This window comes from Felis catus, chromosome X, assembly GCF_018350175.1.
Source record: "Felis catus isolate Fca126 chromosome X, F.catus_Fca126_mat1.0, whole genome shotgun sequence".
Lineage (NCBI taxonomy): Eukaryota > Metazoa > Chordata > Mammalia > Carnivora > Felidae > Felis > Felis catus.
Window position 1 is genome coordinate 117,094,718 of NC_058386.1, and position 27,228 is coordinate 117,121,945.

At 42.7% G+C, this 27,228-nt stretch overlaps 1 long non-coding RNA gene across 1 annotated transcript; it reads right to left on the bottom strand.

Annotated features, from left to right (window-relative positions):
* Positions 1 to 536: 536 nt before the first annotated feature.
* Positions 537 to 9,405, bottom strand: LOC123383344. The gene is made up of 3 exons (XR_006592946.1): positions 8,317 to 9,405; positions 5,097 to 5,245; positions 537 to 947 (listed from the first exon to the last, which is right to left on the bottom strand). It is a non-coding gene; the product is annotated as an uncharacterized LOC123383344 (long non-coding RNA).
* Positions 9,406 to 27,228: the final 17,823 nt, after the last annotated feature.

The following is a 27,228-nucleotide window of genomic DNA, read 5'->3' on the forward strand; positions in this document are numbered from 1 at the left end:
TAAACTAGCACGAAATAGCATTTCTTTTTTTAAGCTTATTTATTTTTAAAGTTTTATTATTATTTTAATTATTATTTAATATTATTACTACTTTAAGTTTTTTTACATTTATTTAAGTTTATATATTTTTTTTAGTTTATTTATTTTGAGAGAGAGAGAGAGAGAGAGAGAGAGAGAAAGCACAGCAGGGAGCAGGGGACAAGCAGAGAGAGAGAGAAAGAGAGAGAGAGAGAGAGAAAGACAGAATGAATCCCAAGCAGGCTCTGTGCTGTCAGCCCACATGGGGCTCAAACTCACCCACTGTGAGGACCGTGACCTGAGCCAAAATCAAGAGTCAGACACTTCACTACCTGAGCCACCGAGGCGACCCCAAAATAGCATTTCTTAAAATGTTTTCTTCAGAATAAAGGGTTCCATTATCAGTGAAGTTTGGGAAACTCCTGGCTATATGGTTTCTTTACTAGAAATCCTATTCAGGATGCTTAAAATACATTTGCATGAGGAATCTAAAAAAAAAAAAAAAAAGGAGGGGGGTCATCATAATATACAACACTTTCAAAACTCGTTTGGTCAACAAATCTTTTCCCTATTGAAACACCCGTTCTACTGAATACACTGTAGAGATGTCAATACAACGGAAAGATCAAAGGATTTGGCATTGAAGCGACTCCGGCTCACTTAATGCTATCGCACTTACTAGCTGTATAAACGTGATCTAATCACATAATACATCGGACTTACTGTTTTCTCATGTGATGAAAGGATCTACGAACCTCAACCATGCAAATTCATGAGGGTCATGAGTTGATAGATGTGAATTGTCTAGAGGATCGTGCTGGATTAAATAGAAGTTGCTCAGCAAGCAGTATTTCCCCCTCTCTCCATCACGTTCATACGCACTTGCTTTACCAATTGTGGGTAAATACCAAGCCATTGATGAATGGAGTCTGTGAAGTAAAAATAATCAGTCAAATCTGTACCAAGATAATGGGGAGGGCAAACTCTTTGGATGATGGAATAATCAGTTGTGTATAATGCTGTGGTGTTGCATACAACGCCTTCTCAAGTTATTACTGGTTTGGGAGAGCTTTCAAATGCTGAAATGCAAAAAAGTGGCACGTAACGCAATGAAGTACTTGGCCTTTATTTTTAAGCACTGCTAATTCTTGAGGAGATATTGGTTAAGAGTCTCCACTGATTTATGCAGAAGTTTTGATCTGCTGGATTACATCCTGGAGCCAGACACCAACAATTTACTGTCTGTAAGAAAGGGTTACTCCAAAGCAAGTCAGAGCTTGACCAATTTAGGATTTGCATTAAGTAAGTGGTGTAGATTAAATGTTAGAAGCTCAGAAATCATATCCAACGTAGGGTGGAACTCTCCAAGTTGGACTACATTGAGGTCTGTAAGGAGTCGTCTCTTCTAGCCAGCTTTCTTGTCCCCAAGACTCAGCAGTGCTTTTTTTTATCGAACAACTGAAGGCCAATATTTTAGTAAAACACAATCTCGAGGCCTTTTGCTCCTCTATCCTGAAGCAGTGAAAGAGCCAGCAGTTTAAAAGCTGCGGCTCAGGGCTAGTTATACTTCGAGAATACTTCTGGATCGCAGGGCCAGGGGGTGAGAGAGCTAAGCTGATGGTTCTCAAAGTGGGGTCCCTGGACCTGTTGCATCAGCAGCACCCTGAATGTGTTAGAAATGCACATTTGGGGGACTTACTCCAGACCTACATCAGAAACTCTGGAGTTGGGAATGAGAAGCAGAAATCTGTTTTAACAGGCCTCCTGATTCTTATTCATGCTAAAATTAGACAGCCATTGATTTTAAATCTTGTGACCCATGTGTGTGCATGTGTGTGTTCACGAGCTGATCTTCAAGAATAAGGTTCTTGGGGCACCTGGTGGCTGATTAAGTGTCCGACTTTGGCTCAGGTCATGATCTCATGGTTCGTGGGTTCAAGTTCCAAGTCAGGCTCTCCTGCTGACAGCTCAGAGCCCGGAGGAGCCTGCTTCAGATTCTGTGTCTCCCTCACTCTCTGCCCCTCTCTCAGTCCTGCTCTGTCTCTCTCAAAAATAAATGAACATTAAAAAAAAGGAAGAAGGAAGCCGTACAGAGAAAGACAGATACCATATGTTTTCACTCTTATGTGGATCCTGAGAAACTTAACAGAAACCCATGGGGGAGGGGAAGGGGGAAAAAAAAGGAGAGGTTAGAGTGGGAGAGAGCCAAAGCATAAGACTCTTAAAAACTGAGAACAAACTGAGGGTTGATGGGGGGTGGGAGGGAGGGGAGGGTGGGTGATGGGTATTGAGGAGGGCACCTGTTGGGATGAGCACTGGGTGTTGTATGGAAACCAATTTGACAATACATTTCATATATTGGAAAAAAAAAACCACTGGACAATTGTTAGAATCCAATAATATCAATATAACACTACTATTCAAATCCAGACCCTCCCCCCCCAAAAAAGAAGAAGGTTCTTGGAGTGATATCAGCAAGATGGTGGAATAGGAGGTCCTCCGCTCATAACGCCCCTCAACAGGAACAATTTGGCAGCCATTCACAGACAAATGTGTCTCTGTGGGCCCTTCAGGAATCAGGTAGGAGGTTACAAAACACCAGTGGAGCCCGAGACTGAGAAGGGCCATTTTGAAAAGGTAGGCGCACACCCAGGTAGCAGGTTCACCAACTGTGGTCCCCAGCTACACACCCCGTAACAGACCTATTGCCTTTGGATTTGGCCACAGGTACATCTGACCTCGGTCCTGCTATTAACACCATCCACTGGGGAACCTGGACGGAGGGTAACAGGCCTGCCGACTCGTTTTACTGTGGATATTGAAGCAGCGCAGCGTGTCAGTTCTAGCCTTGTCCCAGCCATAGTTTGCGAGTGGTCTCGTCAGCCCAGGGCCCCGCCGGGAGAAAACCCACCTATGCCCCTGAGGCAGGTGTGCTGTACTGGTCCAACTGCAACCAGCTGAAGTGTCCCCTAACTCAGTTCCAGCCCCTGTCAGCTGTGGCGCAGGAAAAGGCTTTCCCACGGAGGGACTCGGCAGAAGACATACCCATCCTTGTCCCTGGAGACTGGCCCACTGACTTCGGATCCTGAAGTGGCCCCCTAAGTCAGCTCCGGTCCGTCTCAGCTACAGTCCTGTCCACCCAGGGACCCGCCCAGTGACCTGGAAGCAGGCCTCCCAGAGACCCGGCAGGAGTCCCACACAAGCACATCCACGCCCCTGGTAACGGGCCTTGCCATCTGCAGACCCTGTTGTGGACCTCTGGCCCCTTGCCAGCCCTACTGACGGAGGTCCTGGAGGCAGTCCTGTTCCCTCGGGTACCACACAGGATCCATGCCCACCCAAGCCCCTGGGAATAGGCCTGACAAACATGGACCCCACTGTAGACCCTGCAGCAACCACATTACCCAGCCCAACCCCACTCAAGCATGGTGCAGAGGCAATAGCGTCAGTCCAGGAACCCGACAGGACACAGTGTCCGTCTGCTGAAAGCAGTCTGTACAGACTGGAAGACATGTTTACTGATGAAACGCTCAGATCTCCATGCAAGGCAACAGTGACCACAGGAGCAGGCCAACGTGACCTCACCAAGGGAAACTAATAAAGCCTCGGCAACCGACAGCTAAAAGCGGACATCTCTGAATTGCCTGACCAATAATTCACGATCATCACCTCAGAGAAGCTCCGGCGGATGCAAAAGAACAGTTAGGACTCGGCCACGGAAAAGAAGGAAATCCTGCCGTCTGCGAGAACACAGATGAACAGCAAAATGAGCCACACGCAGAAAACATCATGTGGGCTCACTTATTTGTGGAATCTGCAACAGTCCCACACAGAAGCAGAGTAGAATGGTGATCGCTAGGCGCTAGGGGGGAGGGTAAAGGAGGAGATGTTGGTCCAAGGGTACACATTTCCAGTTCTAACATTAACGGGTTCTGGGGAGCTAATATACACCATAGTGACGGAAGTTAATACTGTTTTATATTACCGAGGTTTGCTAAAATAGATCTTCTCTATTCCTTAGGATTTCTTTTTTCATTGAGATCTAACTGACACGTATTAGTTTTTTTTTCATTGAGGTCTAACTGACATATGCTAGTTTCAGGTGTGCCACCTAATGATTTGATACTTGTATACGCGGCAAAGTGATCACCATCCATCACCATACAAAGTTACAAAATGAATTCTTTTGTGTGACAAGAACTTTTAAGATTCACTCGCTCGGCAACTTTCAAACAGGCACTACGATATGATTGACTATATAGTCACATACTGTACATTGCCTCGTCACAACTTATGTGTTTTCTAACAGAAGTCTGTACCTCTTGACCCCCTTTGTGCATTTCACCCCGTCAGTCCCCCTCCCCTCTGACAACCACCATTCTGTTCTCGTATCCGTGAGTTTTGTTTTGTTTCTTCGTTTTTTTAGATTCCACACATAAGTGATGTCGTACAGAATTGGTCTCCGACTTAACTTCACTTGGCAGAACGCCCTCAAGGTCCATCCATGTTGTCGCAAGTGGCAAGATGTTATTTTTTTTTATGGCTGACTAGCAGTACATTGCGTGTGTGTATGCACACACACAAGCACACACCCCACATCTTTCTCCACTCATATGCTGATGGCCAAGGGTGTATAAGCCCCTTTCTGGGGAGGACTGGAGGGCTGCAGCAAGGCAGCGGGATCATGCAAGGATTGCAGCCACCCCCCAGCATGGGCAAAATGGAGGGCGAGTGCAAACAGTAAGATCAGCAAATAATTCTCCCTTTCATACAGTCTCGGCACCTTCCAGCCTGCTGCTTTTGCACTGGGCTCCGGGGCGAGGGAGTGTGTCCACAAGCCCTTTAAGAGCAGGATCTCAGTTCCCTACAGTGCTTTGGGTCTCCTGGACTTAAGCCCTCCTGGTTTCCAGAGACGGATGTTTTGGGGGCCTGTCTCTCTGGTGGGGGTCCCAAGGGCTGGGGTGCCTGACGTGGCGCACAAACTCCCCACTCCTCAGGGAGAAGCTTTTGATTTGTGATTGCGGGTCACGATGCCAGGGCTGGGTTTTTTGGCGAGGCTAGGTCTCTACGCCTCCTACCTGTCCCGATGCGGCCCTTCTATTGTTTGTTGAGAAGAAGTTGTTCATCTGGTTTTCAGAGGGAACTGTTCCACGTGGAGCTGTAGACTCGGTATGTTCATACAAGGAGGTGAATTCAGGATCCTCCTATGCTGCCATCTTGGACTGCCCTGAAAATAGGAGATCTTGAGTGTTGTCCCCACAGGGTAAAAAAACAAATAACCCTGCGAAGTGGCAGATGTATTAACTAGACTGCAATGAGCATTTTACAACGTCTATTAAATCATCACTTTGTACACCTTAAGTACATACAGTATTTGTCAATGATACCTCAATAAAGCCGGAAAAAATAAGGATCTTGCTCAAGGAGCTCTCTATTCATAGTAGGGTGAGAGACAGCTGCACCCCCAGTTACAGTACAGAGCAGAATTGAACAAATTCTAAAATGTCACTGTAGTCATATTCTCAGCTCTGACCAGGAAGGTCAGGTCTAACTAATACGAAGGCAGTATCAGAGCTAAGTCCTGAAAACTAGCTATAAATTTGACAGTAAAAAATACATGAAAGAAAAAGCAATGTGGGAGCCTCTAAACGTTGTACATTGGGAACCGAAGTGTAGACTGGCACAGTGTTGTAGATTTGTCCAACAGGACTTCCTGAGCTGATAGAAAAAGTTCTCCCTCTGTTCTGTCCAATATGGCAGACACCATGCTGCCGTGGCTTCTGAGAACCGGAAGCAGGGCTGGTGAGAGGGAGGAAATTTGTTATCTCATTTAAATGGCCATATGTTTCTGGCTACCTTTCTGGAGAGCACAGCCTTAGGAATGATCATATTCATGAGCTGCCCCCTACACTCTCCCTCACAATACAAAGACAACTTCAAGACTTTCCTAAATCCCTAATCATACAGTTGTATTTGTGAAGGATATTCCTGAGCTCCTTGCTCTTACTTTTCAGTCTTGGAAAAAATTATTTATGGGGATGAAACTCCCTCGAATTTTCTCAAGTTCCAAATGCCTTGGCACAACGCTGTCTCGGAAACAATACATTTTGGACACAGCCTGGGCTGGAAGTTCAGGGTGGCAGCATGATATAAACACCCGTGTGTTTTAGCCCCTCGGGTCAGAATGCTGTTATCGCTTAGATTTTTGCCTTAATGAGCAGGACTGTCCTTTAACAGATACTCCTTTGTCCAGCATCTCATCTTTTCAGCTGTGTATCCCATACGGAAGGCTAAGGAAAAAAGATGATTAAATTGGGCCAGACCTTGTCCTTTTGACTGGTGCGCTGAACGCTAGTGGATTCCCTTTCAGGGTTTGTGAGTTTAGGGGGAACTGATCGGGGATGGCGTCAGAGACCTGCCTTGTTGCCTGTCTCTACGACGACACAGGAAGGATTGTACGTGTAGATTCCGAGTGGAAAATCTGTGCAGTGAGCACTGTCCCGTCTTGGGCCTGCCACCTCTGGGAGTGGAGGGAGTGGCTTCAAAGCTTATTATGAACAGATGGTGCTTGTTCTCGCTGAAATCTCCAGGAGACTCAAGTCTCAGGTGATGCTACCCCACCCTTTCACAAATCTCTGTGAACTATGTTCATAAGGAGCCTGCGCATCGAAACTATGCGTTCTCAATGTTGATGTCTAAAGTGGTTTGAGTCAAGTTTCTCACAAACTTTGCAAAATGAGACAGTCCAGGTTCAGAGTGCTGAAATGACATGGCGGATCCCGAGCGTAGACTTAGCTGTGTCTCAGTCCAATACCTGTAAAATGCAGTGGTGTGTATATGGATCCCTGAGGACAGAAGCCCATCCGGTTTAGTTGCTAAATGTTCACAAAGGCAACATGTGTGGTTGTGCTCTACCATAATTTGTCTGCTGAGCAAAAACAGACTTACAAGTCCCTTTCTCTGTATCTACATATCTCATCTTCCCCTCATAAACTCCTAGAGCCGCACTGGACCAGGATAAACGAGACGCTCTCATTCTCCGTCCCCCAAGCCGCGAACACATTTTTGACTAGGTAGCCGTGCTTAACGTGGACAGAAAAGGCAGTCTGGGGCGAGTCGAGCATTGCCAATAAACAGAGCCAAGCAGGCTAATCCTTGTCAGTGGAAATGCGCCACAGTTGGCCTTAGTTTAGTGGTGATGTCGGATTTAACCAAGATTCCTTTATACAAATTTCTCAGTTCTAACACATTACACGTTCATTCATCTTCAGTTTATGTCACAAACCTACTCATCCTCTGGCAGCCCATTAGCAGTTATTTACAAAACAATTACTAAACAAGGGTAGGTGCTAGGGCATTTCCTAAATCTGGCCAATGAATGTGATTTGAGTACAAAGGAGGTTTAAAAAAAAAATCGTACACAGCGTATATGTTTTACCTTTGACGCAGGACAGAGCATTTCTGGCTACAGGAAGACTGAACTAGGACCCATTCTCACTTCGTCTGTTTTAAGGGTTGGTAAGGAAGACGGGGAACCGAGAGCCACAGTGTGTCAGAAACTGACAAGCACCTAGAAACACTGTGTTGTAGGGGCCCAGGGCAGGCAGCCTCGCGAGGGGCCACATTGGCGTAAAGATTATTTTGAGATAAGTGATTAAAACAAAGCAGATGCGGGAAAAGCTCTAGGCCTCCCCCACGATGCCGAAATTTACATTGGAAAGGGCAGCCCGTAACAGGAAGAGAGCTTTTAGGAGGGCCTCCCCTTTACCTAAGGAACTCATCTGCATAGTAGGGCAACCTTGTTTTTCCAAACGCCTCCTTAGACCTTCTTGCCAATGTACTTTCTCTTCTTTGGATCCTCAGGCCTCTTCTTGGTTCTTCTAAGGCTCCCCGTTGCCTGTCTTTAGGATCTCCGTGGATTCCCGCCCCAACGCCCATTCAATTACATTTCCTGCTGTTAAACGGTCTCACGTCAATTTGATTCTGAATCCCGTTGGAAGGATCTTGAGGAGCAGACGAAAGGCTTTCCCCCGAACAATGTCCTGTAAGCTCCACTGCGGCCTTAAGAGGTAAATGCCATGATGGTCTTTCTACCGATAGCAACTCTTAGGGCGCCCGAACCGAGCTCCAGCGTGATTGGGCAAGTTCCCCACACACAGTACCAAGCCATTCCCAGACACGGTTCGCCCGGAGAAAGCTCCGACGGTCAGGGTGAAGGGCTCCGTTTACAGGACTGCCCCGCCCCCACCCCCACCCCCACCCGAGACCCAGCTGCGAGCCCGGGTGCTTGGGACTTACCGCGGCAAAGGTTCCCACAGCGCCCTCCTTGGGTCCGAGTAAGATGCCGGAGCGGCTCACAGAACTTAGAAAACCGGCTTCCTTACCAGATCGCGGGGTGAGTCAGAAAGGCTAGGACTCGGGAACACGGCCAGGCGGGCGCGTTACCGGGGAGGAGGGGTGCAGGGCGGGCGGGCAGCTTCCCCCCAGCTTCCCTGCCCTCGCCAGGCCGCCACTCTCCCCGCCGCTCCACGTGGTCACCAACCGGAAGGTCTCCGAAACCCTCTTTTTTGGGTTTTTATGGGAGGCTTCATAACGGAAGCAACATTAAGTTATTGGTCATTGGCTGCTTCACCCCCTGCCCCTCCCCTCCCCTGAGTCAGGGGGTGGGGCTAAAAGTCCCTACCCTTTCATCACTTGGTTGGTTCCCCTGGCAACCAGCTCCCATCTTTAGGCTACCCTGGGGTTTTCCAAAAGTGACCTCATTAACATAACAAGACACCTTTTAAGCTCTCTTCACTTAGGAAATTCCAAGGGTTTTAGGGGCTGTGAGCCTGAAACTGTGAATGAAGATGAAATACATAAGGTGCATTTGGTTATTCAAATGACCACATACATATTTCTCATAAACCGCAATATCTAAGCCTTCACTCATTTTACAGGTGACAAAACAGGTTCAGAAAAACTGCTCCTTGTCCAGGATCGCAGAGCATAAAACTGATTCCTATGCTTGTGCTTTCAATCACTGTGCTCTACTGTCTCCTTCCGGGGCGCCTTCCATCTCTTCTCCTTCTCAAAGCCCTCGGCCTCTGAACATTAGAGGATTTGGGCTTAGAATCCAGAAATTTAGACCAGGGATTTGTTTTCCAGATTTGACCAATGATAAAACGTGTTCTTCGTAGCAAACAGAGGGCCTATTAAGGCCGGTTGGAACACAGGTTCAGACATGAGGTTTCGGGAGATGACAGAGCATTCTTGATATAAGAACGATAATAAATGGGGCGCCTGGGTAGCTCAATCGGTTAAGCATCGGACTCTTGAGTTAGGCTCAGGTCATGATCTCACAGTTGAGGAGTTCAAGCCCAGCCTCGATATCTACACTGATAGCACTTAGCCTGCTTGAGATTCTCTCTCTCTCTCTCTCTCTCTCTCTCTCTCTCTCTCTCTCTCTCCCCCCCCCTCTCTCTGTGCCTTCCCCTCTCTCTCTCTCTCTCAAAATAAATACATAAACTTTGAATGAAAACAATTTTTAAAGAATAATCATCATTTATTGAATACTTATTATGTTCCATAACATTTACATGTATTTTTTTAATCCTCATAATAAACCTATGAAATACAGATGAGCACAAAGAAACACAGAAAAAAGAACTGCTAAGGATTAAAAACTAAGCAATTTCACAGTGGCTGTGATTAACTATGTAGTCTTTTGGTATTCTGTATTAGAATAAGAACTTGGGCACAGACCATTCCTTATTCTTTTTAGTATCTGCAGCACTGAGCCCAGGGTTTAGCACAAAATAAGCAAGCAATAAATGATAATCCCTATTACTATTCACTGTAGTACTAACTCCTAGAATCTGAATATAAACTGGACATACCTAAGAATTTGATATGAAATCCTTTGCTAATATTTGCTTAAAGGAATTTATTATCTATACCCTATCCACCACTATTCTAGATAGTAAATGGAAAGCTATTTTCCTTTGGAGAAGAGGATGAGAGAGAAATACATACAGCTATTGCTTAAGTTTTTGATAACTTCCTCCCAAATACTGCCAGCTACAATAACATTTAATAGGTCTTGCTGATTGTAGATATCAGACTGCTATATTTTATCACTAACATATGGATGAAAACACATGGCATGATCTTTACCTTGGTGAGAGTCCAGAAAGAGAAGAGACCTGAGTGTAAGGTAAACAAACTTGAATACAAATATATTTTTGTAAATTATGGAAACAGTATTGGGTATCCCAAAGCGCAGAGTGCCTACTGTCCGTGTTTGATTTGATTACTGAATTCACTTTAAGAAAAATCTGGGTTTTGTTAAGACACATGTCTTAATCACATCAGAGTAGATTCTAACAGCTGCCTTTTGGCGGATCTGGGAGGCATTTTTTTCCTCTTTTATTTCTATTGTAACTTACACATTTCAAAATAGTTTAAGACTCACAAGAAGTTTTGGAAATGGCAGAGGGTTCCTATGTGCCCTTCACTCAACTTCCCCCACAAATAATATCTTTTTCTAAAAAACATTTACTTATTGTGAGAGAGAGAGACAGAGAGCACGAGTGAGCTAGAGCGGGAGAGGGGCAGAGAGAGAGAGAGAGAGGAAGAGAGAGAATCCCAAGCAGGCTCCACACTGTCAGCGCAAAGTCTGATGTGAGGCTCGAACTCACAAATCATGAGATCGTGACGTGAGCACAAATCAGGAGTTGGATGCTTAACTGACTGAGCCACTCAGGTGCTCCTTCCTACATATGATATCTTCAATAAACATAATGCATTGTCAAAACAGGAAATTGATGTTGGCACAATACTAACAACTCAAGTACTTTATTCAGATCTCACCAGTGTTCATCTGTACTTTGTGTGTGTGTGTGTGTGTGTGTGTGTGTGTGTGTGTGTGTGTAGTTTGATGAAATATTATCACATGTGTAGATTCAAGTAATTGTCATCAAAATCAAGATTCAGAATTCTCCTGTCACCACAAAGCAGCTTCCTCACGTTACCTCCTAGTGATGGTTCATTTTCCATGTCAACTTGACTGGGTCATGGGATGCCTCGATGTCTGGTTAGGCACTATTTCTGAGTCTCTGAGCATATTTCCAGACATTAACGTGTGAATCTGTAGAATGAGAGTACTGCCCTCCCCACTGCGAGCAGGCATTAACCAATCCATTGAGAGCCTGAATACAACAAAAAGCTGAGGGAGGTAGAGTTCCTTTCCTTCCCGGCTGCCTGCTTCAGCTGGGACACCAGTCTTCGGCCCTTGGACTGGGACTCACAAAATCAGCTTGCTTGGTTCTCAGGCCTTCAGACTTAGATTGAAATTAAACCACCAGCTTTCCTGGGTCACCAGTTTGCAGATGGAAGATTGGAAACTTTTCAGCCTCCAAAATCACAAGTCAATTCCTCATAATAAACATTCTGATATTATGTATATATACATACATGTATACATACATACACACACACACACACACACACACACGCACATCCTTTCGGTTCTGTTTCTCTGGAGAACCCTAACTAACACATCCTACCATTAGTTTCTTCTCCAGCTCTATAACTTTGTCATTTTAAAATACTATGGTACATTAGATCATATAGTAATGTAACCTTGATATTGGCTTTTTTCACTCAGCATAATGCCCTTGAGATCCATTCAAGGTGCTGCCTGCACCAATAACTTGTTCTTCTTCACTGCCAAATAGAATTTTATTGTATAGACGTGCTATTTGTTTATTCATTCACCAGTTGAAGGACATTTGGGTTGTTTCCAATTTTTGACTCTAACAATAAGGGATGCTATGAACAATAGTATACAGGATTTGAGGCAGACATAAGTTTTTCATTTCTCTGGATAAATGCCCAGAAGTACAATTACTGGATCATATTTTACTCATAGGCTTAGTTGTGTCTTTTTTTTTTTTTTCAAAAAAAAACTTTTTTTTTTCCAGAGTGGCTCTGCCATTTTACATTCCCGCCAGCAATGTTTGAGGGATCCATTTTCTCAGCATCCTTGCCAACATTTTGTTTGTCACTGTTTTTTATTTTAGCTATTTTAATAGGTACGTAGTAAAACCACATTGTGGTTTTAATTTCAATTTCCCTAAGAGCTAATGATATTGAACATCTTTTAATGCGCCTATTGTTCATCTATATATTCCCTTCAGTGAAATGTCTCTTCATGTCTTTGCTCATTTTCTAACTGTTCATTTTCTTTTTGTTGCATTTATAGATTTTAAAAATATATGTTGTAGACACAAGTCCTTTGTCCGATATGTGATTTGCAAATATTTTCTCCCAGTTTCTACCTTATCTTTTCATCCCGTTTAATGGGGTTTTTCACCAAGTAAAAGATTTTTTTTAAGTTTATTTATTTATTTTGAGAGAGAAACTGGAGGAGGGGCACAGAGAGAGGGAGAGGGAGAGAATCTCAAGCGGGCTCTGTGCTATCAGCACAGAGCCCAACGCAGGGCTCCAACCCACAAACTGAACCAGAATCAAGAGTTGGACGCTTAACCAACTGAGCCACCCAGGTGCCCCTTGAGATCTGCTGTATTTTTTTTCTTTGATGGACCATGCTTTGGTCATGTCTATGAACTATTCTCCTAAGAATAGGTCATGAAGATTTTTCTCCTATGTGGTCTTCTAAAATTTTCACATTTGAACCTATAATCCATTCCGAGTTAACTTTTGTAAAAATTTGGGGTTTAGGAGAAGGTTCATTTAGTACCTATGGACTTCCTGAATCTGGGGCTTGAGTATGATTAATATATACGTGGGTTTTGAATAAAGCAAAGATGACAGAAAAAAGCTGTAGGAGAATGGGCTGGGTAAGCAAAACCAAAAAGAAAAGGTTCTTTGTTTTTTTAATGTTTTTATTTATTTTTGAGACAGAGACAGAACACGAGTGAGGGAAGGGGAGAGAGAGAGGGAGACACAGAATCCGAAGCAGGCTCCAGGCTCTGAGCTGTTAGCACGGAGCCGGGCGCGGGGCTCGAACCCAAGAACTGCACGATCATGACCTGAGCCGAAGTCGGAAGCTCAACTGACTGAGCCACCCAGGCTCCCCAAGTAAAGGCTCTTTAAAAAGTAATTTATCTAGAGGACTTTTGGTGTGTTAGCAATAGCTGATAATTTGTGGCTAAAGCCCATAGGATCCAGCAAACTGCTTACTGTGCCTATACTGACACTCTTTTGTGAACACAGGGCAGACTTCGAGGGTGTACAACCAGTATAGTGACACAAGGCCCCATGCTCAGAGAGCACTGACATATGGGGTTTAATGCTCTGCAGTGAATATTCTGAAACCCTGAATTTTATCTTTGAATTCCTGTTTTGTCAACACAGTCTGATGGGACAGTGGAGGATCTTTCTCGGGTTGAAGTCTCAGCTCATGTCTGGTTCTGTCACCCCACCTACACAGGATAGGTTCTCCATGGTTGCCCCCCCTTGCTCCCCCCCAACACACAGCAACTACTGCCCCCTTTACCCTTGGCAGGAGCCTAGGCCTGAGACAGTTAGGTTTGGGTGCACATGCCCTTGAAGCCTCCAGCTCTACCCCTCTGGTCAGTTTAGTAGTCTAAGTTTTAGCAAGCACCTTTAGCCATGATTAACTAAACCTTTCTTTGTACATCTATAGATCACGCATTGTTTCCTAGAAAGACTGGGAACCAAACCCTCTTGCACAACTTCCCCCTGGGGCACCAATACACAACCTCCGAGCACTGTGGTAATGTCTGTAGCTGGCACCATTGAGTGTGCACACAATCAAGAATTATTACAGGAAAATAAAAAAGAATTATTACAGGGGCTGGGGACGCAAGCTGGTGAGGCCACTCTGGAAAACAGGATGGAGGTTCCTGAAAAAGCTAAAAATGGAACTAGCCTACCACCCAGCCATTGCACGACTAGGCATTTATCCAAGGGATACAGGTGTGCTGTTTCGAAGGGACACAGGCACCCCATGTTTATAGCAGCACTATTGACAATAGCCAAAGTCTGGAAAGAGCCCAAATGTCCACAGATGGATGAATGGATAAAGAAGGTGTGTTATATATATACAATGGGGTATTACTTGGCAATCAAAAAGGATGAAATCTTGCCATTTGCAACTACGTGGATGGAACTGGAGGGTATAATGCTAAGTGAAATTAGTCAGAGAAAGACAAATATCACATGACTTCATTCATACGAGGACTTTAAGACACCAAACAGATGAACATAACGGAAGGGAAGCAAAAATAATATAAAAACAGGGAGGGGGACAAAACAGAAGAGACTCTTAAATATGGAGAACAAACTAAGGGTTACGGGAGGGGTTGTGGGAGGGGGGATGGGCTAAATGGGGAAGGGGCACTAAGGAATCTACTCCTGAAATCATTGCTGCACTAGATGCTAACTAATTTGGAAGCAAATTTAAAAAAATAAAATTGAAAAAAAAAATGAAAACTGAAAAAAAAAAGAATTATTACAGGGGCGACTGGGTGGCTCAGGTGGTTGAGCATTTGACTTCGGTGCGGGTCATGATCTTGTGGGTCATGAACTTGTGGTTCATGGGTTCAAGACCTACATCAGGCTCTGTGCTGACAGCTTGGAGCCTGGAGCCTGCTTCAGATTTTGTCTCTCTGTCTTTCTCTCTGCCTCTCCCTCGCTTGTGCTCTCTCTCATAAATAAATAAATAAACTTAAAAAAAAGAATTATCACAGACCACTGTAAGTGGTGCCCTAAAGTTCCTTTAAAAAAAAAAGTTTATTTCTTTATTTTGAGAGAGAGAGAAAGCACGAGTCAGGGAGGGGCAGAGAAGAAGGGGGAGTGAGAGAGGATCCCAAGTAGGCTCTGTGCTGTCACAACAGAGCCCAACTCGGGGCTCGAACCACTGAACCGTGAGATCATGACCTGAGCGAAATCAGATGCTTAACCAACTGAGCCACCCAGGGGGCCCCGGCCCTAAAGTTTCTTTAAAAATCTTTGGGCCGGGCAGAGACCTCAGAAATGGGTTTTGGACAAGAGTCCACCCTCCCCTCCAGGTGGCCAGCCTCCTGAAAAAAGCTCATATTCCTTTCCAGTCAAAACTCATCTCTCGCGTATTGCCTTTTGGAGCGATGAGCAGCCAGACTTGTTTTCTTCTGTAACACCCCATGCATCAAGTCACAAAGCACCTCTGGGAGCCTGGCCCCTCCTCTTTACAGCATAATGCCCAAGGCACCACACTGTTAAAGGCCAATAAAAAGCACCAAGACAGGTTGAAGGGGCTTCTTCTTGGTGTTTGAGTAAGGGGCCCTACACTCTTGCTTTACATTAGGCCCCACAAAATATGTGGCCAGGCCAGTGTCAACACAGCAACTTGTTTACTTAATTATGTTTTATAAAACTTCTTAGAACGTCCAAATTATAGTCGATAAAAGAATATAGGTCTATGACAGGCTCCATTATAACCCCCGACCGAGAGACTTCCGGATTTAACACAGGCGATAAAATTTGAGTGTCCCCACTTATTTCAAAAATCACCCGAAAGCTGAGGTATAAAAGAGAAATAGCAATACGAAGTACATGCGCAGAAAATGAAATGAAGACATTTTTGAAACCTCCAAATACAAAATAGAAGGAATGACTGCCAAGAGTAGTGAAGGTCGAACCGTATGCGGGAAGACGCAGACAGAGTGAGCCTGTGAATGCTGATCCCCAAAGAAAAACATGCACGGCGCACTCGTCCTTTGAATGTGGTATAAACTGCATCCAGACTCTTGTTTGCAGAACTGGAATGGAGTCAAAAGCTGGCAAAGGATAATTTCTCTAGACTGTATTTGGTTCTGGGAAGTCGAAATGGGGGTAAATGAGAAATCAAACTGGCAGTCGTAGGAACAAAAAGCCGTGAGTCAGTAAAACAATGGACCAAGGGGAGCCTGTCTTGCGGAGCTCACAAACTGTGAGGAGAAACCTTCCTAATATGAAAAGGAACCCACCTCTTCTCCTTCTACACAAATTTCCTGCATCCAATCTGTCTAAATTGCACCTGGACAAAGACACAATGTAAAAAGAGGAAGCAAAGATTTGTTTTTTAAGTTTATTTATTTTGAGAGACAGTGAGCTGGGGAGGGCAGAGGGAGAAGGAGAGAATCCCAAGCAGGCTCCATGCTGTCAGTGCGGACCCTGATGTGGGGCTCGAACCCATGAACCCTGAGATCATGAGCTGACCTGACTCAAAGTGGGACGCTTAACCGACGGAGCCACCAACGTGCCCCAGAACCAAAGATTTTTTTAAAAAGCAAATATTAGGGAGAACACTCATCAACAGCAACACAAAATGTCACCATGGAACTGATAAAAATGTGAAGGATACTCCCAAGGATTTCTTTTTCTTTTTCGCTTTTTTGCTCTCATTCTCTCTCTCTCTCTCTCTCTTTTTTTTACGTATGTATTTACTTTTCAGAGATAAACATAGCGTGAGCAGGGGAGGGGCAGAGAGAGACAGAAGGAGACACAGAGTCTGAAGTAGTCTCCAGGCTCTGGGCAGTCAGCACAGAGCCCGACATGGGGCTTGAACTCATGAATGGTGAGATCATGACCTGAGCCAAAGTCGGACGCTTAACTGATTGAGCCACCCAAGCACCCTTAGCTCTCTCTCTCTTTTTTAAAGTAGCTCCATGTCCACAGTGGGGCTTGAATTCCCGATCCTGAGATCGAGAGTCACATGATCTACCTACTGAGCTGGCCAGGCGCCCCCCTCCCAAGAATTTTTTTTAAATACTAGTACAATGATTGTTATTAAAAAAAAAAAATTTCTCTCTCTCTCTCAAAAATAAAAAAACATTAAAAAAAAATTTAGGGGCACCTGGGTGGCTCAGTGAGTTAAGCAAATGACTTTGGCTCAGGTCATGATCTCACGGTTCGTGGGCTCGAGCCCCGCATCGGGTTCTGTGCTGACAGCTCAGAGCCTGGAGCCTCCTTCGGATTCTGTGTCTCCCTCTCTCTCTGCTCCTCCCCTGCTCATTCTCTGTCTCTCTCTGTCTCTCAAAAATGAATAAACGTTAAAAAAAAAAACTTAAAGAAGAAATACAATAATCCAAAGAAATATGAAGTGCAGAATTCTGGAGAGAAATTAAAATGAAATAGTACATATTGAAATTAACATTAAAACTCAACTGTGGATGCTTTTTCCATTTCATGGCAAAACGGGCAATGCTGGTCTCCTTGTTATACTGTACTGCATTTTTGAAAGTTCCTAAGAGTAAATCTTAAAAGTTCTTGTCACAAGAAAAAAAATCGTAACTATATGTGGTGATAAATGTTAGCTAAACTTCTTGTGGTAATCATTTTGCAATATATACGTGTATCAAATCATTATGTTGTACACATAAAACTATTAGAATGTTATATGTCAGTCATATCTCAAAAATGTGAAATTAAAAGCAGCACAGAGGATAATGGACATTGCTGAAGATAAGGCAGCAGATGTATACAAAAAGTTAAGAAAAGCTTGTAAAATGGTGGGGTGCTCGGGTGGCTCAGTCAGTTGAGCATGTGAGTCTTCATTTCAGCTCAGGTCATGATCTCACAGTGGGTGAATTCGAGCCCTATGGTGGGGCTCCATACTGTCAGCTGGGGCTCTAAGTGGAGCCTGCTTGGGATTCTCTCTCTCTCTCTCTGTCTCTCTCTCTCTCTCTCTCTCTCTCTCTCTCTCTCTGCCTCTCCCCTGCTGAAGCTCTCTCTTCTGCCTTTCTTTCTCTCTCAAAATAAATAAAATAAACTTAAAAAAAATTTAAAAAGTTTGTAAAATGGAATGGATATATATGTGACCATATACATATACATATATATATATATATATATATATATATATATATATATAAAACTAAAACACACACATATATATGTAACAAATTTTCTTAATTTATAGCAGCTATAACAACAATGAACATTTGTTTTCCTTAGCTTCTGTATGTTGAATTCAGGAGCATCTGAATTCTAAGGAATTGAGTTAAGAGGTCAGTTGAGATTCCAGTCCTATAAAGGCTTGAAATGGCCTAGAATACCCACGGCCCAAGTAACTCACTTGCCTGGATGGAAAATTAGTGTTAATTGTTGTTGGAAGGTCTCAGTTACTCCGTCTGTGATCCTATCCATGAGTTGTTTGCCTTTACAATGTGTTGACTGCCATTCCCAGAGTGAGTGACCCAAGAAATCAAGTCAGAAGGAACAAGGAACATCACTGCCACCACACTGTGGTCACTAAAAGTGAGGGACCAAGGCCAGCTCGAAATCAAAGGAACTAGAAATTAGGTAAGCTTTACCTTTGGAAGGGAGGAGTGTCAAAGATTCAAGGACTTATTTTAAAACCATCACAATATGCAAAACTTGTGGTATTTTTTATGTTTTATTTTTTTTTGAGAGAGAGTGTAAGCCGGGGAAGGGCATGGAGACAGGGACAGAGGATCTGAAGCAGACCCTATGCTGACAGCAGCGAGCCCAATGTGGGGCTTGAACTCCCAAACTGTGAGATCATGACCTGAGCTAAAGTCAGACGCTCAACCGACTGGGCCACTCAGGGGCCCCCAAATTCATATTATTTTATTTCACTGTATTTTAGATTTTATTTTTAAGTAATCTCTACACCCAACATGGGGCTCAAACTCACGACCCTGAGATCAAGAGTCACATGCCCTACTGACTGAGCCAGCCAGGGGCCCTTATTTTTTTTTGTATTATTTTAAAATATAACTGTAAAAATAAAACATTTATCAGGAAAACTTTCCAGAAATAGAACAAAACTTGAATCTCTAAATCAAAGGGGCATACTATGTCTCTTAAAAAAATGAAACAGTGAACATCTTATGGGAGCCTTAATAATTTAATGGATTCTAATCGTTCTTTGGGCAAGAGATAAAAATTCAACTTGCTCCTAAGGGGAAAATAAATCACACTGCCCTCCAGTTTTGGTTTTTCTTTTTTTCACAAAGAGAGTCAAATTTAGTAGACGTAGAACAATCCCGCAGAAAGAAAACTAGGTACAAGTGTTTATAAAACAGACAATTTATATTTTGAGATTAAAGCAATCGAAAATATACCTCTGAATGGAAAATAACTCAGAGAATATGAATCCCATGAATCCTCCTTGAAGCAGCAATCACTGCCTATAGTTGATGAGTGGCGATGGTGTCTAGAAAAGTGTCTATTTTATAAGCCCTTGAAACTATCCAAAACATATGCTTACAAAAGTTTTAAAAAAGTAGAGGAAGACTGAAGGTCCGATAAGCATTCTGATTTGCTTACTTTTTATAGTCAAAATCAAAGAGATTACTTCTCTCAATAAAGCAGCAGAGGGGTGCCTGGCTGGCTCGGTCAGTAAAGCGTGCAACTCTTGATCTTGGGGTCGTGAGTTCAAGCCCCATGTTGGGCCTGGAGTCTACTTAAAAAATAAAGTAGCATAGATTTAAGCACATTAAAAGATACAAAAAAGATCAGTATGACACCTAATGCACAGCAACAAAATAAAAAATCAACAAGTGGAAGTATGTCAAACTATGAAGTTGCTGTGCAGCAAAAGAAACAAAAATGAAAAGGAGAAAATATTTGCAAATTAGAGATCTCATCAGGGGTTAATATCCAAAATATAAGGAACTCATACAACTTAACAGCAATTAACTGATTAATTAATAATGCAATTGAAAACATGGGCAAAAGGCCTAGTTTTCCCAAAGATATTCAGAGGACCGATAGAGCCGTGAAAAGGTGCTCATGACCACTAATCAAGAAGAAAATGAAAATCCAAGCCACAATGAGATATTAACCCATTCCTACCTGTGTATGCACCCTGGGTACTACTGGTGGGAATGCAAACTGGTACAGCTACTGTGGAAAACAGTATAGAGACACCCCCCCCAAATTAAAAATAGAACTACCATATGACCCAGAAACCCCACTTCTGGGTATATATCCAAAGGAAATGAAAGCACTATGTCAAACAGATATTTGCACTCCTATGTTTATGGCAGCCTGTTTTACAAAAGCCAAGCCATGGAAATGACCTCTGTGTCCATCGACAGATGAATGAATAAAAAAAAAAAAAGTGAGATATATGTATATATATATATATATACACATATATGTATATATATATGTATATATATGTATATATATATGTATATATATATCTCTCTCAAAGTGAGATATATGTATATATATATATATCTCACTATATATATATATATATATATATATATATATATGTATGTATAATGGAATATTATTCAGCCATAAGAAAAGGAAATCCTGTTTGCAACAACATGAATGGATTTCGAGGGCGTTATACTAAGTGAAATAAGTCAGACAGAGAAAGACCAATACTGTATGATCTCACGTGTGGAATCATCACACTCCGAGAAAAATAATACAATGGTGGTTGCCAGGGGTTAGGGGTGGGGGAAAGGAGATGTTGGTCAAAGAATACACACTTTCAGTTATAAGATGAGTAAATTCTGGAATCTAAAGTACAGCATGGCGACTATAGTTAATAATTCCGTGTTGTATACTTGGAAGTTGCTATGAGAATACGCCTTTAATATTCTCACCAAAACGACAACAATACGGTGATTATGTGAGCTAAAGAATGTATTAACTACTCTCACTGCGGTAAACCCTTCACAATAAATACGTGGACCACATCCTCACACTGAATAAACTTACACAGCATTATATGACAAACATATCTCAATAAATCTAGAAAATACAGTGTAGCGAATGTCTCCCAGTTACTGCATTTTTTTTTTTAATTTAAGCCTTGGGTCAAATTAGTAAACAACACTGAACTTGTATTTAGAGTGCAATTATGATAAAAATGCTACATCAAAGAACATATGGAGATACAGCTGAAGAAGTGCCAGAGGAAAATGCACAGACTTAAATATTAATAACAAGAAAGAAGGAGGTCGCCTTCCAGCGTCTGGTCCGGCCTGCACAGAGCTGGGAGATCACCTCTCCTATCCTCACAAGAGGAACGAAGCTGAACCAACAGAAAGCGACCACTGTCCTTAGATCCGTCACAGACACAATGTCGCGCGGCAAACCACGCACCCCAAGTTAGAAAGACAGGCGGATTCGGAGAATCACAGGTCACCAGAGGCCAAGGTCAGGGGTAGAAGCCTGCTGCTGGAGCCAGTCCAGGAAAAGGTAAAGTGTCCTTGATGAATCCCTGGAGGCTCCGTGCGGAAAAAAGTCTGCCGGGGGACGGCCCCGCTCCCGTGAGTTTCTACCTCCAGGAACCCCACCGGGTTCTCGCAGTGATGACGCGAGAAAAATCCCTGTGCTTCAGGAAGGAGGAGGAGAAAAGTAGCTATTTTGAAAGATGCCCAGAGCATTCTGTTCTTAACAAGCCTCCCCTCGAGAAAAACAATTTTATCGGGGCCTTACCTATTGGGATTTTACCGGAGCCTAACCGATGGGGGGGAAAGGGAAATACCCAAGCCCAGCGGCAGGCTCTAACCTTCAGATGAGAAAGGCTAATGCCTGCCTCTAGCCCCGGCTAGTCTTCCTGTCTTGAGGGGAGGGGGTGGCCGACTGGTGAGTATGAGTGACAGCCACAGCCCCGGGGGCACGGCCTTACTGAAAAGCCCAGACTTAATCACACAACCTAGGATGCTTCCCCTCCCCTAGGCCCGACCACCACATCGATACAACTCCTGTCTCATAAGAGAGGAATACGGCAGAAGCAACTGCGTGTCTCCGATTTTATTTAAGAAGTCTCTAGGGAAAGCCAGAGACAACAGGGGAGACAAAAAAAGAGAGAGAGAGAACAGCTCGGGAAATTTTAGCTTCTGACAACTGCGGCTACGGCAAATAGGAAATATATTTATATTTAGATAAATATAAATCCTCATTCTAAGTCTTTGTTTACCTCAGTTCCTTTTACCCACTACAGTGTGTTTGCCTTAAAACAAAACAAAACAAAAAAAAACAAAACAAAAAAAAAACCAAAACAAAACAAAACAAGGGGCCCCCTGGGTGGCTCAATGGGTTAAGACTCTTTCTTTGGTTCAGGTCATGATCTCACAGTTCATGGGTTCGAGCCCTACATCGGTCTCTGCGCTGACAGTGGGCAGCCTGCTTGGGATTCTCCCTCTCTCTCTCTCTCTTGTCTCTCCTCCGCTCTCTCTGTTTCTCTCAAAATAAAGAAACAATCATTTAAATAACTAGTTTAAAAAATTACAAGGCATATTAAAACACAAAAGACATAGTTTGAAGAGACAGAGTGAGCATGAGCACCAGACTCCGAGAGGGCAGAGATGCTGGAATTATCAGACCGGGAATTTTATTTTATGTATTTATTTTTTTGAAATATAATAGGCTATATAAATTAACAGAAAATAGAAAAACAATTGAAGCAATAATTAAAGCAAAGACTTGCTATTCTACTTTTTTTAGACATTATTTTTTTTTTAACATTTATTCATTTTTGAGAGAGAGAGAGAGAGAGAGAGAGAGAGAGAGAGCACAAGCAGGGGAGGGGCAGAGAGAGAGAGAGAGACAGACTGACAGACAGACAGAACCCAAAACAGGTTTCAGGCTCTGAGCTGTCAGCACAGAGCCCGACGTGGGGTTCGAACTCATTAACTGTGAGATCATGACCTGAGCCCAAGTCAGGCACTCAACCGACTTAGCCACCCAGGCGCCCCAACATTATTCCTGTTTTTAAAAAATGTTTGTTTATTTTTCAGAGGGGGAAGAAGGAGCAGAGACAGAGGGGAGACAGAGGATCGGGCTCTGTGCTGTCAGCAGAGAGCCTGATGCAAGCAAGGCTCGAACTCACAAACCACAAGATCGTGACTTGGGCGAAAGTCAGAAGATTAACCGACTGAGCCACCCAGGGTCCCCAAGACTCACTATTCTAGAAAATAGTCAAGAAAACAATACATCATTAAGTGACTTAAAGAAAGCACAAACATACAAAATGAAGGTTAATTATCAGAAAACAACCGTCGTACGAGATAAGAAACACAAGTGACTAGTTTTGAAAATGTCATGCAAATACATGTTTTCAGCCATTATTTCTTCAAATAAGTTTTCTGACCCTTCTCTCTTCTCCTTCTGGAACTCCTATAATGAGAACATTACTCGGCTTGATTTTGTCCCATGAGTCCCTTGAGCTATTTTCACTTTATAAAATTCTTTTTCCATTTTGCTGCACTGTCGGAGGGAACTGCTCAGCCCTGTCTTTGAGTTCACTGATCCTTTTTTGTGCTTCCTCTTGTCTGCTGGCAAACCCCTCTAGTGTATTCTTCAGTTCGATCACTGTATTCTTTGTTCTGTTTGGAATGTTCCTGTATTTCCTCTTTGTTCAAGTTCTCACTGTGTTTATCCATTCTTCTCCCAAATTCGGTGAGCATCTTTATGACTATTACTTTGAACCCTTTATTAGGTGAATTATATATCTTCATTTCATCAAGGTTATTTTTCTGAGGTCTTATCTTGTTCTTTCATTTGGAATATATTCCTGTTTCCTCATTTGGCTTGACTCTCTGTATTGGTTTCTATGCATTAGATGAAACAGCCATCTCTCTTTGAAGAGAGAGAACCTGTCTTTGAACCCTCTTTGAAGGGTTGGCCTTGCATAAGAGATGAACTTTATAGTTCAACCCTAGTCTACTTCTTGCTTGTCTCTCAAAGCTTTGTGATTGTTCACGTGGCCTATTTTATTTTTAATAGCTCCCAGTATTTGGGCAGGGGAGGGGGTGCGGTGTCAAGATCAGTCAATGTCCCAAAGTACCGAGATTCAAGCTGATTGGAAGCCAGACCCTTAGGCACTAGCTTTATTTTATTTTATTTTATTTTATTTTATTTTATTTTTTTAAGATTTATTCATTTTTCAGAGACAGAGAGAGACAGAGTATGAGTCAGGGAGGGGCAGAGAGAAAGGGAGACGCACAATCCAAAGCAGGGTCCAGGTTCTGAGGTGTCAGCACAGAGCCCAACATGGGGCTCGAACTCATCAACTGTAAGACCATGGCCTGAGCTGAAGTCGGACGCTTAACTGACTGAGCCACTCAGGCGCCCCTTAGGCAACAGCTTTTAAAGAATCCAAATATATAGGGTCCTGTGGGACCACAAGTATAAGCTCTGCTGGCCATCAGAACTCTTAAAAGACCAGAACAATATTATCAACTTTTATGACTTAGGTGACCTTCGTATAACAGTATACTCAACATTTGCAGAATATATTTTCTTCTCAAGTACACATGGTACAGTCCCCAAGACTGGCCCCAAAAAGTCTCAATACATTTGAAAGGACCAACATCATCTAGAGTAAGTTCTCTGACTACAACTGAATTAAATTAGAAATAAAAGAACGAAATCTAAAAGCACACTCCTAAATAATCCATGGATCATAGAAAAAAAATCATAAATAAAGTTAGAAAATATTTTGAACTAAATGACAGTACAAATACAATACATCAAAATACGTAGGACACAGATAATGCAGCATTAAAAGAAAATATGTAATTATAATGCTTATATCAGAAAATAATGGCCTCCATTCGATGACCTAAAATTCCATCTTAAAAAGTTAGAAAAAGAAGAGCATTGTAAAGCCAAAGTGAAGAGATGGGACAGAATAATAAAGATAATACCAGTTATAAATGAAATTGAAAACAGATAACCAATAGAGAAAATTAACAAAGATGGCTAATGGCTACGGATTTCTTTCGGGAGGAAAGAACATGTTCTCAAATTAGATAGTGTTCATTATTGTATATTTCTGCAAGTACCCTAAAACCATTAATTGCACATTAAAAAAATTTTTTTAACATTTATTTTTGAGAGAGACAGAGTGTGAGCAGGGGAGGGGCAGAGAAAGAGAGAGACAGAATCTGAAGCAGGCTCCAGGCTCTGAGCTGTCAGCACAGAGCCCCATGTGGGGCTCAAACTCACCAACCTCAAGATCATGACCTGAGCTGAAGTCAGACCCTAACCGACTGAGCCACCCAGGCGCCCCTTAAGTGCACATTTTAAATAGGTAAAAAGCATGGTATGTGGCTTATATCTCAACTAAAGGTTTTTTAAATTGGTTATGGTTACTAGAAAAGATCAAAAAGTAAGATAAATTCATAGATTTCTCAAAGGAGAGAAATTACTAACATCAGCAACAAAAGGGATTATAAACATAGATCCCACAGCCATAAAATAATGCTAATGGATTTGACAAATAGATGAAATAGACAAGTTCCTTACAAAATGATACTTAACAAAACTGACACTTTTTTAAAGTTTATTTTGAGAGAGAAAGAGAGAGAGCGAGCGAGCACAAGTGTGCATGTGCTAGCAAGTGGGGGAGGGGCAGAGAGAGTGGAAGAGAGAGAACCCCAAGTAAATGAATTCATTATTAGAAATTTTTCACAAAAAAATCTGAGACCTATTTCAAAACCTCTCAAACATTTTAGGAAGAAACAAAGCCAATCTTGCTGAAACTCCTAGAAATAAGGAGGAAACATTGCTTCTTGACATGTTTGTGTGTGTGTGTGTGTGTGTGTGTGTGTGTGTGTGTGTTTAATTTTAGAGAGACAGAGAGAGAGCATGAATGAGGGAGAGGGGCAGAGGGAGGGAGGGAGGGAGGGAGAGGGAGAGGGAGAGAGAGAGAGAGAGAGAGAGAGAGAGAGAGAATCCCAAGCAGGTCCCACACCTAACAGAGTTCAAAGATCATGACCTGAGCCGAAATCAAGAGTTGGATGCTCAACAGACTGAGGTGCCTGGGGGCCCCCACATCTTGACATGTTATGAGACTAGGGTAAAACTAACACCAAAACCAGGCAAAGACATTACAACAAAAGAAGACTATCAAGTAATGTTCTTCATGAACATAACAGAAAGACTCTCAAAAATATTAGCGAAACAGGGGCACCTGGGTGGCTCAGTCGGTTAAGCGTCTGACTTTGGCTTAGGTCGTGATCTCACAGTTCGTGAGTTCAAGCCCCACATCGGGCTCTATGCTGACAGCTCCAAGCCTGGATCCTGCTTTGGATTCTGTGTCTCCCCCTCTCCCTGCCCTTCCCCGGCTCATGCTCTCTCTGTCTCTCAATAGTAAATAAACGTTAAAAAAAATATTAGCAAAACAAATCCAATAATATATAAAAAGTGTAATATGGAACGACCATGTAAGATTTAGCTCATAAAATCAAGGTATAAATACAACTTAAAAAAATTTTTTTAATGTTTATTTTTGAGAGAGGGAGAGAGACAGACAGAGTGTGAGTCAGGGAGGGGCAGAGAGAGGGAGACACAGAATCCAAAGCAGGCTCCAGGCTCTAAGCTGTTAGCACAGAGTCCGACGTGGGGCTCGAACCCACAAACCGTGAGATCGTGACCTGAGCCAAAGTTAGATGTTTAATGGACTGAGCCACCCAGGTACCCCTGGTAGGTATATATAACTTTTGAAAATCAATCTAAACCATTCACAGTTTAACAGTAATATTCTAGATCTTTTTTTTTTAACGTTTTTTGTTTTTGTTTTTATTTATTTTTGGGACAGAGAGAGACAGCGCATGAACAGGGGAGGGGCAGAGAGAGAGGGAGACACAGAATCGGAAACAGGCTCCAGGCTCCGAGCCATCAGCCCAGAGCCTGACGCGGGGCTCGAACTCACAGACCGCGAGATCGTGACCTGGCTGAAGTCGGACGCTTAACCGACTGCGCCACCCAGGCGCCCCAAGTAATATTCTAGATCTTGACAGAACTTTGGGTTACACAAATGTTGTATTTGTCAAACACTTAACATGGCTGCATTTCCTTTCATGTAAGTTTTGCTTCACATTTTAAAAAATCCTATAAACAAGTACTAAAGTCTAGTTAATGCTATGCATACTGAATTCTTTAGGGTAAAGTTTACTAACGTCCACAGCTTACTTTGAAATGCATTACGATTTTTTTAGATTACTAGAGAGATATATGAATGGATATTTTTACTTTGAAATGCATTAAAATTTTTTTTAGATTACTAGAGAGATATATGGATAGATATTTGATAGAGCAAATACAGTAAAATGTAAAGGGTAGAATGTATGACTTATCTACGGGAGTTTAGGTATGTTTGAAACTTATTATAACAATATGCTAGGAAAAAAAAATGACATAAATCTTTAAAAATACTATTGAGAGATATAGAATAATGCTTGCATGATTCATAAGGCATACCATGTTTTTGAGTAGGAAAAC